Source organism: Coenobita brevimanus, chromosome 29 (assembly GCF_032717465.1).
Source record: "Coenobita brevimanus isolate Jiangsu-jjx chromosome 29, ASM3271746v2, whole genome shotgun sequence".
Taxonomy (NCBI): domain Eukaryota; kingdom Metazoa; phylum Arthropoda; class Malacostraca; order Decapoda; family Coenobitidae; genus Coenobita; species Coenobita brevimanus.
In genome coordinates this window covers 35031392-35043997 of record NC_136982.1, presented here as the reverse complement: position 1 = coordinate 35043997, position 12606 = coordinate 35031392, and the positions used below count along the sequence as shown (strand labels likewise).

At 41.9% G+C, this 12606-nt stretch overlaps 1 non-coding gene across 1 annotated transcript; it reads right to left on the bottom strand.

The window, feature by feature from the left end:
• Nucleotides 1-11839: 11839 nt before the first annotated feature.
• Nucleotides 11840-11958, bottom strand: LOC145395122 (5S ribosomal RNA). The gene has a single exon (XR_013896552.1). It is a non-coding gene; the product is annotated as a 5S ribosomal RNA (ribosomal RNA).
• Between the last annotated feature and the right edge of the window lie 648 nt (nt 11959-12606).

Below are 12606 nucleotides of genomic sequence, written 5' to 3'. Positions count from 1 at the left end.
GACCCATTCTCACTCCACAAACACCCACCAAGGAAACGCTCGTAGGCTAACTATGAAGCTTGACCTTATGCAGCAGAAAGACCCTATCATTTCAAAATTCCTATTCCTGCAGTTTGTTTTCTGTACTGTTTTTGTCACACTATTTTCATGGCGGTAAACAACTGTTTCTGGTTGAATTTTCTTCACTGTTATCATCTTCCTTTTGCCTCACCAATGTTTGTTTTCCTCGAAGTAATGAAAAAGACTTACTCAAACCTGCCCAAATCTACCATCTATCTATCTATCTATTGCCAGACGCCTCAATCCCGTTTGGGGTGGCCACAAACAAATCGCCTCCAAGTCGCCCTGTCCCCCGCCATTTCACTCCCCTGCTCCCAACTCACACCCCCCTCTCTCATATACTTCTCCACCCCATCTCTCCATCTCATCCTCGGCCTCCCCCTCCCTCTTTCCCCCTCCACCTAACTCACATACACTCTCTTCGTCAGTCTTTCACCCTCCATCCTCTCCACATGGCCAAACCACCTCAGTGTGTTCCTCATAACGCTTCCTATCACATCCACATCAACACCACAACGCTCCTTTATATCCTCATTCGTCAGCCTGTCTCTCCATGTGACTCCACAGGCTCCTCTTAAATAACTCATTTCCACTGCTCTCACTCTTGACTTGTGTCCTTCCAACAACGTCCAAGCTTCACTTCCGTACGTTAGAGTTGGTATCACAATACTGTCATGTAGTAACTTTTTCACTTCCATGCTCACTTCCCTGTTTCTTATCACTGCTTTCAAAGAACCAGCAACCTTTCTTCCCTGCTGTACCCTTTCAAGCACTTCACCCTCCAAACCTCCATCCTTACTCATCACACTACCCAAGTACTTAAACGTACTCACATTTTCCAATTCCTCACCATCCAACCTCGCTGTACATTCACTGACTTCACCTCTCTCAAAGACCATCACTTTACTCTTCCCTACATTCACCTTTAGATTCCGTTTCTTACACACTCTCTCAAACTCATCCACCAAGCCTTGCAGCTCCCCTTCGTCTTCACTCAACAACACAGTATCATCTGCAAACAACAGTACAGGGAGTTTCCAAACACTATCCTCTCTCACCAGGGCCACTCCAACATCCACTACCCTACCTTGTACCTCTTTTATTACCCCATCCATGTACAGATTGAACAACCATGGAGACATGACACATCCCTGTTTCAACCCAACTTTCAAAGAGAAAAATTCACTTAGTTCACCATCCACACGCACTGCAGCCTTCGCACCATCGTACATACTCTTCACAGCATTCAACAACTTCCCATCTACTCCATATATTCTTAACACTTTCCACAATCCTAGTCTATCCACCCAGTCATATGCTTTCTCCAAATCCATGAAAGCCGCATACAACTTCTTTCCCTTCTCTAGAAACTTTTCCACTAAAGATCTGAGAATGAATATCTGATCTACACAACCTCTTCCCTTCCTAAAGCCCCCCCTGTTCTTCTCCAACTAATTCCTCTGTTCTTTCTCTAACTCTGTCAATAAGTATCCTACCATACACTTTTCCTATTATACTAAGACAAATGCCCCTATGATTACCACACACTTCTTTTTCCCCTTTTCCTTTGTACAAGGGAATAATTATACCTGACTTCCAATCCTCCGGGACTCTACCTTCCTCCCAGGCCAATCTGCACATCTTCCACATCCATTCTACTACTATCTCTCCCCCATGCTTCAGCATTTCACCACACACTCCATCAATTCCTGGGGCTTTCCCTAATTTAACTTTCTTCATTGCTTCCACAACTTCTATCCTACTGATTTCTTCCTGTCTTCTTACCTCCCTCCTTCTCCCAGCCATTTCCTTTTTCTGCTTCATTTTTCTTTCTTTACTAATTTTATGGGCGTATATGATGTTTACTGTCGATTCTGTTTCTCTGTTGACCTTGTTTCCTTGTTATTATCCATGTCCATTTTGCTTTACCAACGATTATTTATCATATGGGTGTAGACTTCATAAAACTTATTCGAATCTTGGTTAGGTTTGGTTAAATTGCTAGGTTAGGTTGAAAATGTAAGGTTAGGAAAATACTAAAGGCAACCAGGACGCCCCACCCCCCAAAAAAGGTAGACTTGCACTTGTTGGAATAAATGTCCGGCATTATGCTCGAGAAACAAACAGTTGATCCAGCAGAAGGAACATGGGTATCAAGAAATTATTTCGTAAGATGCTTCTGCTGCTTACAGTAATATGTATGTTTACCGAAAGCGTTTATGATGCAAAAAATAGGCTCCATACCTGTGCATTTTGCTTCATTTACCAAGGCAGCTCTGGCGAAGTGCTGCTACTTTCACTTGTTTGACGATAACAGTTACTTTTACCAGTTATCGTTTATGGTTCTTCAAAGCACAATTACACTCAATGTATATTCACGGTAAAGTATACAAAGGTATTCAAGATAAGGGTTTCAAGTTAAGAGTTGTTTGACAATATTTTGTTACAAATTTCCGAAACACCCCCACCACCAACGGCAATGATAACTTATCAACCAACTTTCATACACTGACTACATAAATTACCGCACACAGTGAGAAAAGTCGCATTTTTCCCGTTCAAATAATAAAAAGGTAAGAGAATATCACTAACTTACTCCACTCTCGGGAGAGGAAATAATTCTTAGCTTCCGGAGACCAACATAAGCATTGTTGTGAAGACTTGAGTGAAAGAAAATGGAATAAGACAATCGTGTATGATAGCATTTACTTCCTGCAGGTGTTTTCATTTATTTTATTTTATTTCACATCGTATGGTGTTCTTATGACAGTACTACTATTTTCATTTTTCATTTTTTTTTCTCTGTACCATTCTTTGCATTAGTATCTCGAAATTTCACGGGAAAGTGCGTCCTAAAAAAACTAAGGCTGTACACTCTCCACAAATGGTCTTCCCTTTTTCATTACGTAGTTTTTAATAACTTTTTTCTTACTGTTGTTCCTCTCCAGACATTTTCAATAATTATCACAAAAAGGTGTACTATTTTATTACCATCATTTCTCAACAATCGCCTTTGCCTAATAAGCCTATACATTTTTTTATTTCGTAGGTTAGGCAGTTCATAACATTTTTTCGATGGTGTTTCTCCCGCCAGTCCTGACAAATTTCCGGATATTTCGAGGGAAAACTGCGTACTTTCATGTTCATACCGACCAATCTCTCATGCTTTTTTTTTTTTTAATTATTATTATGACCATTTTTCCCTTACACGGATTTAGCGGGATACGCATTTGTTATTATTATTGTCATCATTATAATTAATCACATTCTTCTTCTCCGAATACTCCGTGGGAAAATGTGCACTTTAACATTTTTAACGTCCATTCTCCATTACCATTCTTCCCCATCGTTGTAGCAGGCACAGGAGGTGGTCGGAGCTGAGTGTCTGGCATAGGAGGTGGCCGGAGGCAGCAATTTGAGAGAAGGCAACAGACAGGTGGGCTGGTTAAGGGGAAGGTAAGCAAGAGGTGGTTAGGAAAGGGCTTAGGTCAACACCTGGATTGGTAGGCAGGCATGGCAGCGCAAGTAGCCTCTTCACAACGAGAGGTCTTCCCACAGCTGAATCATCATCATCAAGACCTTTTCTTCTCAACACGCCCAGACAAATGGGCTACATTATCATTCAGACATCATCCAAGCACCAAGAATATAATAATAACAACAACAACAACATTAATAATAATAATAATAATAATTACAAAAATAATGAAATAATAAAAAGGAAAATACCTATATCGTCTAAAAACTATTAACAGTAATCAAGTTCCTTTCACTATCTTTATACCTTGTTACATCTTGTTTCTTAAGTAAACGCCAAGTTTCTGAAATGTTTAGATATGGAGCACACGTAGCAGCGGCCGGATCAACCACACCCAATGGATTATCACAGGCAATGTGCTTCAGTTTGGCGAACCTTGATATGGTGCTTCACTTTATATCCCTAAGGATCTTCACATGCACTGTTTCTAGTGAAGTTCCACCTGGTTCTTCACTCTAGGGACGCCCTGTATGGTCCCACATCTAACTAGTGCTTTTGTACCTGTTTTACTTTAATCCTGCTGTTTCCTGGTCTTTTTATCCAGTCTTGAGGAGACCTTTTGAACTGGAGGGTCAGCTGTGCCTTAATTAACCCCTTAACTATTACACAGCCTTCACAAGTTTAATAAAGTCATCTGTGGAGAGGAAGAACTAAATAAAGTACGTCATCGGAGCGAAGGGGTTAACTGCTAGTGTGCCAAATTATATCAGGGACAAAATTGGAGATCGAACAGAAGTAAAAAAATAAATTAATAAATAAAATAAACAACACGTCTCATGTATTTAATAAGGATCCACACAGACGTCAGCAAACATGAAGGTTAACAGTTAGGTAAATAAAGTAAGCCAACAAAAGTAAACATAAGCAGGTAAACAAGGAGATAAGTAGGAGGCAAAGCCGTATTCATGATAATCTGAAAATACGGGTAAGCAAGAAAGTACTGAAGGACAAAAGGAAGCAGAGTGGTAAACAACTGGCTGAAGTACTTAATATGGAGGTAAACAAGGCATTAACAAGATGGTAAACACACAAGTTATTAAACAAGATGGTAGGCAAATCAGAGAATAAACATGGCAAAAGGGAAGTAAACAAACTGGTACACAAACAGGGAAGTACACAAACTGCTACATAACCGGGGGAGTAAACAAACTGCTACATAAACTGGGAAGTAAACAAACTGCTACATAAACAAGGAAGTAAACTAACTGGTACACAAACAGGAAAGTAAACAAACTGGTACACATGCAGGGAAGTAAACAAACTAGTACAAAGAGGTGAGTAAACAAACTGGTACACAAACATGGTAAACAAATAAACAAAGTGGGAGGTAATTAAGACGGTACACATGGCAAACCAGGAAATAAACAAGACGGTCAAGAAAGAAAGGTAAATACACGATAAACAAGGAACTATACAAGACGGTAAACAAGAGACAAGAAGTACCACTACGCTTGATGGCAAACATGAAAGTAAACAATGTAGTAAACAAGTAAATAAGATGTAAACAAGCATGAAGGGAAGCACATAAGATGGCAAACAAGCAAAAATGTAAGTGAATAATGATAATCAAGTAAACAAGCATAAAGGAATATAAGATGGTAAGCAAGAAGGAAGGAAAATGAACAAGAAAAACAAGGAAGTATACAATATGGTAATAAGTACAGATGCAAGAAAGATAATAAGGCGTCAAACAAGCAGGTAAGAAGAACATGAAAAACAAGGATGTAAACAAGGTGAAATAAAAAGTAAACAAACAAGCAGAAACGGAAATGAACAAAAAAAGGACAAACATGATAAATAAGCAAACAATATGGCAACCAAACAAAACAAACTGGAAAGAAAAACACAAACAAGATGGTAAATATGGAAGTAAACAAGCAGGACGGGAGGAATTGATCAAACAGAATCCTCTCCAACAAATCCCATCAGTAATTGTTTTCTCTCCGCCTCCCTTCCTTCCCTCCCTAATTGTTTTCTCTCCGCCTCCCTTCCTTCCCTCCCTAATTGTTTTCTCTCCGCCTCCCTTCCTCCCCTCCCCCCTCCCTGCTTTCCTACCATCCCCCTCCCTCTCTGCTTTCCTCATTCCCTTCCTTCTATCTTCCCTGTCTGTCTTCTTTACTTGCTTTTTTCCATATCCAGCTCACCCCCCCCCCTTCTCTGTATTATTTCTTCCTTCAAACCCTGCCTTCTTCCATCCCTTCGTGTTTTACTTTCCCTTCCTCTCTCCCTCTTTCTCTCCTCCGTCCTTGTTTTTCTGTTTGCCTCCCTTCATTCTTACTTTCCTCCCTTCTTTCATGCTTTCCACCTCCCTTCCCTTCCACCCTCTCTTGTTTATTCTTTCCTTCCCTCCCTGTCTTTCTTCCTTCATCTATCCCTCCCAATTATTCTTCCTGCTATAATAGCTTCCTTTGCTGCACGTTTCTGTCGTTTCCTCCCTCCCTCTCTTTCATCCCTTTCTTCCTTACTTGCCTACCCTCTTCCCATCCTCCCCCCCTCTCTCTCAAGAAAAAAAAAAAAAAAAAACCTCCTCCCGCTGTCTCCCTATCTATTTATTCGTATAACTCTCTCTCACTTTCTCCCACTCGATCTCTCCCTCTTTCTCCCTGCAGTCGCCAGCCAGGTCTCTCCAAATCTACCCCTTTCACCCCTACCTAATCCTATCTACTTCCTCCCTCCCTCCTCCTTCACATTCCACCCTTATCTTTCTTCCCCATTCCTTCCCCTGCCTCAGTCCCATCTTATATCTCTCCCTCTTCCTCCTCCCCGTCTCTCTTTCTCTCTCTTTCTCTGTTTTTCCCTTTCCCTCTCAAATTTTCTCGTGTCTCTACTCTCCTTCCTCCCCTTCCCTATTTCTCCCTTTCTTTTCCCTTTAGCTCCCTCTTGTCCCCACCCTATTTATCTTTCTCCCTCCCTCACTAACCCTCACCCCACCCACGGCTCAGCCCCCAATCCCACACTGATGAAAAACACCACCAGATCTGCCTCATCTCCCGCCACTACACCACCTCATTCCCTTCACTAACGTTTTATTCCTGTTGCCTCCTTTCAATTTATTCCTGTTGCCTCCTTTCTAATTTTTTCCTGTTGCCTCCCTTCTAATTTATTCCTCTTGCCTCCTTTCTAAGTTATTCCTGTTGCCGCCTTTCTGTTTTATTCCTGTTGCCGCCTTTCTAATTTATTCCTGTTTATTTCCGTTGCCTCCATTCTATTTCATTCCTGTTGCCTCCTTTCAGTTTATTCATGTTGCCCCCTTTCTATTAGATCCCTGTTGCCTCCTGTCTATTATATTACTGTTGTCTCCCTTCTATCACATTCCTGTCGCCTCCTTTCTATTTTATTCCTGCTTCCTATGCTGTGTTTTATCCTTGCCACAGGATAACTACACCAGCTCATTCCAAAACACCTTCACTGCCACTTTATTCCCGTTACCAACTTTGCACTTTATTCCTGCTATCTCCACCACTTGTGTACTTTATTCCTGCTATCTCCACCACTTGTGTACTTTATTCCTGCTATCTCCACCACTTGTGTACTTTATTCCTACTATCTCCACCACTTGTGTACTTTATTCCTGCTATCTCCACCACTTGTGTACTTTATTCCTGCTATCTCCACCACTTGTGTACTTTATTCCTGCTATCTCCACCACTTGTGTACTTTATTCCTGCTATCTCCACCACTTTTGTACTTTATTCCTGTTATCTCCACCACTTTTGTGATGGGAAGGGAGAGGAGTACATGGGGAAGAGGAGGCCGCGAAGGGAGGGAGGGATGAAGGGAAGGGGGGAGCAGGTGAAATTAGAAAGACAGGAAGGGGAGAGGGAGAGGGAGCTTGAAGGAGGGACAGGAGCAAGATAAGGGAGGAAAGTGAGTGAGGGAGGGAAGGTGGGAGAAAGAGAAAGAAAGGGAGCAAAGGGAGGAGCGACACGAAGAAGATGAGGCACTGAAGGAATGGAGAAAAAGGGAGGTAGGTAATGAAAGGAGGTGGAGGGAGAAGTGGAGCAGAGGGAGGGAGGGAGGGAGGGAGGGAAATAAGGAGACGGAGGTAGTGAGAGGTGGGGCAGGGAGGGGGTTCAGAGGGAGGCAGGTTAAACAAGAAAACTAAAGAAAAACGCTGATCCAATTAACGAGAGGAACAAAGAATTAAGAGTTCCTGGGGAGAGTCTTGGAGGGAGGCGAAGAGAGGGAAGGATGTAACGAAAAGACGAAAGGATGAAGGAAGAAGGGGAAAAGAGAGAGAGAGAGAGGGAGGGAGAGAGAGAGAGAGACAGAGAGAGAGAGAGAGAGAGAGAACTAAAGGCAGAATAATTACATACCAAAATATGTCGTCGAAGGGAAGGGGTTAAACAAAACTCTGGTACTATTTTCAATGTCGTGCCTCCGCTAAATATATCTGAACCAACAGATCAGCTGACCAAGATGTAACGCTGTGTACCCTTTAATAAATACTGAGAAGTTTTAGAGCCGTAACACAGACCCACATACATAAATATTTTTTTTCTGCCACAAGTCTTACTCCACAAATAAATCAAATAAATAAACGAGAACATAAATACAAAGATAAATGACCAGGTATGAAAGCATATACATAACCAGAATAAATAATACAATTAATTAATTAACAATGAAATAAACTACAATTACATCAGTTAGAAGTAAACAACAAAACATAAACTCATCAACAACAAATGAATAAATTCAAACAGGCTGAAAAAATAAAAATAAAAATATCCTCCACAACCCACCATGTATTTCAGTGACTCCTCTATCGTGTGTGTGTGTGTGTGTGTGTGTGTGTGTGTGTGTGTGAACCAACTACCGGTATGGGTCTCTCAGTATACGGTACGTCACTGTACCTGGATATGCAATAAAGTTCCTGTAATTGAATATTCAACATGAAAAAAAAAAAAAAAAAAAAGCTGCACATTTGATTGCCAAACCGAGTGGCGCTTCATCATACCTCACGTCCGGTTATACACACCGCTCACTTTGATAGGAAGTTGATGCATTTTTCATTTTAAAATCTTTCGGAATCTTTTAAAGTTTATACAGCTATCGAGGGATTTGATAAACTAACTTCAGGCTATGATTCTTGAGATACTGTACTTTTGACCAGAAAATGCTATATCAACATGAGTTCAAAATTCAGCCGTCACGGAGGTGCAATTATTGATGACTTCATGGGTAAATTAGATGGGAGACCATTATCAGCCTTGAAGTCATTATTAACCGAATTTCCGTAACGAATCAGAATTTAACCCATGTTGGTATAGCATTTCTTACTTAATATCAGGCAAAGAATCATGTGTAGTTAAGTGTAGCAAGTCCTGGCACACTGTATAAGTCCTGGCACACTGTATAAGTCCTGGCACACTGTATAAGTCCTGGCACACTCTGTGTAAGTCCTGGAACACTGTATAAGTCCTGGCACACTGTATAAGTCCTGGCACACTCTGTATAAGTCCTGGCACACACTGTATAAGTCCTGGCACACACTGTATAAGTCCTGGCACACTCTGTATACGTCCAGGCACACTCTGTATAAGTCCTGGCACACTCTGTATAAGTCCTGGCACACTGTATAAGTCCTGACACACACTGTATAAGTCCCGGCACACTGTATAAGTCCCGGCACACTGTATAAGTCCTGGCACACTGTATAAGTCCTGGCACACTGTATAAGTCCCGGCACACTCTGTATAAGTCCCGGCACACTCTGTATAAATCCTGGCACACTGTATAAGTCCTGGCACACTGTATAAGTCCTGACACACTCTGTATAAGTCCTGGCACACTGTATAAGTCCTGGCACACTGTATAAGTCCTGGCACACTGTATAAGTCCTGACACACACTGTATAAGTCCTGACACACACTGTATAAGTCCTGACACACACTGTATAAGTCCTGACACACACTGTATAAGTCCTGGCACACTGTATAAGTCCTGGCACACTCTGTATATTCACTTGCTGTTATCTCCTCTTTCCTTGTACATTCTCAACCAACTCTTTTCCTCAGCGTTCACTTCTGTTCCATATTTCCTTTATTTCTCAATCCTTGATCATCCCATAATTCCTTCCCTTCTCATTCTCACCCTGTTCCATATTTCATACCCTATTCATTCTTCATCTGGCCTCTGCCTTCGCCCCTCTTCATTCGTTCTTCCTTTGACACGTCCTCTCTCTCTCTCTCTCTCTCCGATCCTCATAATACTTGCTCATCCATTTTCCCATGTTAATCCCATCCTCATTTTTCATCCCTCATATCTCCTCCATCTTAATTCTTTCATCTTTCCATAAGTGCATCCATTCTTCCTTTTCCCCTCCAAAATTGCATTCCTTTTCGTTTTTTCACCTCTGGTTTATTCTCTATTATTACTAAATCTCCTAAATCTCTCTTTATTCCTCAAATCTTTCGTCTTTCACAATTATTCTATCACTCCTTCCCCCCATCTCCCTCTCTCTCTCTTTCGTGCAATACTCGCTTTCATGCACATTCTTCCTCCTCCTCTTCTCTCCTTACTCCTCCTTTTCCTTAACACCTTAATCTCCCTCATCTTACTTCTCTCTCCATTATTCTTCCCTATTACACTTTCATATTCCTCCTCTCTCTCATTTTCTATGCCTTCCTTCGTCATTCTTCTTCCTATCCTTACTCCTTTCCCCTCCCAAACCTCTCTCCTCTTCAGTCTCCTTCCTATGTGTTTTTGCTTCACTTGCTACTTCACTATTAACCTCCAACACTCTCTTTATTCTTTTTTATTGTTTCATCCACTCTATTTCCTTCTCTAGTTCTTTTTCCTGCCTTTCTCACTCGTCTCCTATTCTACTTCCCTCCCCTTCCACTTTTCATCGAGCTTCTATATCCTCTCTCCCTCTCCCACTCCTCCCTTTCTCTGCCCTAGCTTCCCTTTGCTTCCCTCACCTGAACCTCTACTTTTGCTTTTCCCTCTTATTTCTCTATACATCGCTTGCTTCTTTTCCAAATTCTTCCTTCCAACTTCTCTCTCTCTCTCTCTCTCTCTCTCTCTCTCTTTCCTTTTTCTCCATCCTACTCTCTCCTTCTCCCCTCCCTCCCATTTTCTGCTTCTCTCCCATTCTCCCTCCCTCTGCCAATCCCCTCCTTTCTCTTCCCTGACCTGCCTGCCCTCGCCTCCCTCCCAGCTTAAGTCTTAGTAATGCTGGCTAATGAGAGGGACGGTGAGAGGGATGCTTCCACACTCACCCCTCTCACACCACAATAACACTCCCATATACCACACTACCACATAATCACATATCACACTAATGAGAGGGAAGGATTGAGGGCTGCCAGCACATCCACCCCACTGACACTACAACATAGCCACATACCACAGCACCACAATATACCAAACTGCCACTTGGAGAACCACTGCTCAGCACCCCTCTCACACGTCAGAACACACCGTCATAACGTTACATTACCGCATACCACAAAAATCGAAAGGAAGACAAGAGAACTGCTTCTAGATCAACGCCTCTCACATAAGGTAACATCATCACACGTTATACCGTTACAGCATGTTCTGTTAATTCATACCACAACACCAGCACCACCACATACCACACTCACATGTCACACCATCACACGTCACATCACAATAACACCATAATACATGCTATCTAATGCTACCTTACGGGATATCACACCACTATTACTGTACCCCACTATCAACACAACAAACCACACCATCAAACACATCACAACCAAACACACCACAGCCACTTATTACATTCCAATATTATCGCATACCACAACCACAACCACCCCACTACCAAAACAACAAACGCATACCATCACCCAACCACACACACCACAACCACATATTACACCACAAAATTACAGACTAACACACACCACACCACTACAGTACTGCCTACCACACACCACACCAAAGTCCACAAGTTCCATACAACAGAGCCATATAGTACACTACCATCAACACTCCACATGGTGGTACTGGTGTATATGCCCCATACCACACACCACAGTATGATTACACACACCAGCATAATCACACAATATAGCACAACTACTCACCACACGCAAGAACAGCCACAGGCAACATCCACACATCTTAACACACACACACACACACACACACATTCATTCATTGCCAGACGCCATGTATCCCACATAGGGTGGCCAAGGGCTTAGAGTTAATTGTTTTACAGGGAGGGGCACTAATCCACCACCAACCCCACATGACATGTAGGGATGCCAACAGCATCTGGTGTTCCCAGGCGGTCACCCATCCAAGTACTAACCAGACCCAACGTTGCTTAACTTCGCTGATCGGACGGGAAGCGATGTACTCAACGTGGCATGGCCATTGTAGGATTCGAACCAGCGCTTGCAACTGCGTGAGTACAGCAGCTTACCAAGTGAGCCATTTAGGCACCACACACACACACACACTCCTTAAAAGAAAGTAAAAAGGGGGAGAGAGAGAGAGAGAGAGAGAGAGCGGTAACAAATTGGATCAATAAGGAAAGACAATGGCTACGAACTATCACCAAGAGAAAACCTATAATTAAGAACCGGGGAAAATGAGGCCACAAGTAATTACACTGGGAAGGTATTACCGTCCAATGTTGTGGTGCCAGTAATTACTTGTATAGGTTGTACCTTCTGTGATAATACATGTAATGATAAGGGCGAAAATACACATAATTATTGCAGAAACATTATATAGTAATAATAATAATAATAATAATAATAATAATAATAATCCAGTTCTGCACTTACCATGATTAAATAATAATAATAATAATAATCCAGTTCTGCACTTACCATGATTAAATAATAATAATAATAATAATCCAGTTCTGCACTTACCATGATTAAAAATCTGGTAAGAACTGCGTCCATTAATCCTGGGAAAGTTATTATTTCTCTCTCTCTCTCTCTCTCTCTCTCTCTCTCTTTCACAGGTACAGTAGCCTCAAGGTATTCTTCTCTCTGTTGTCTCTGACGCTAATAAGT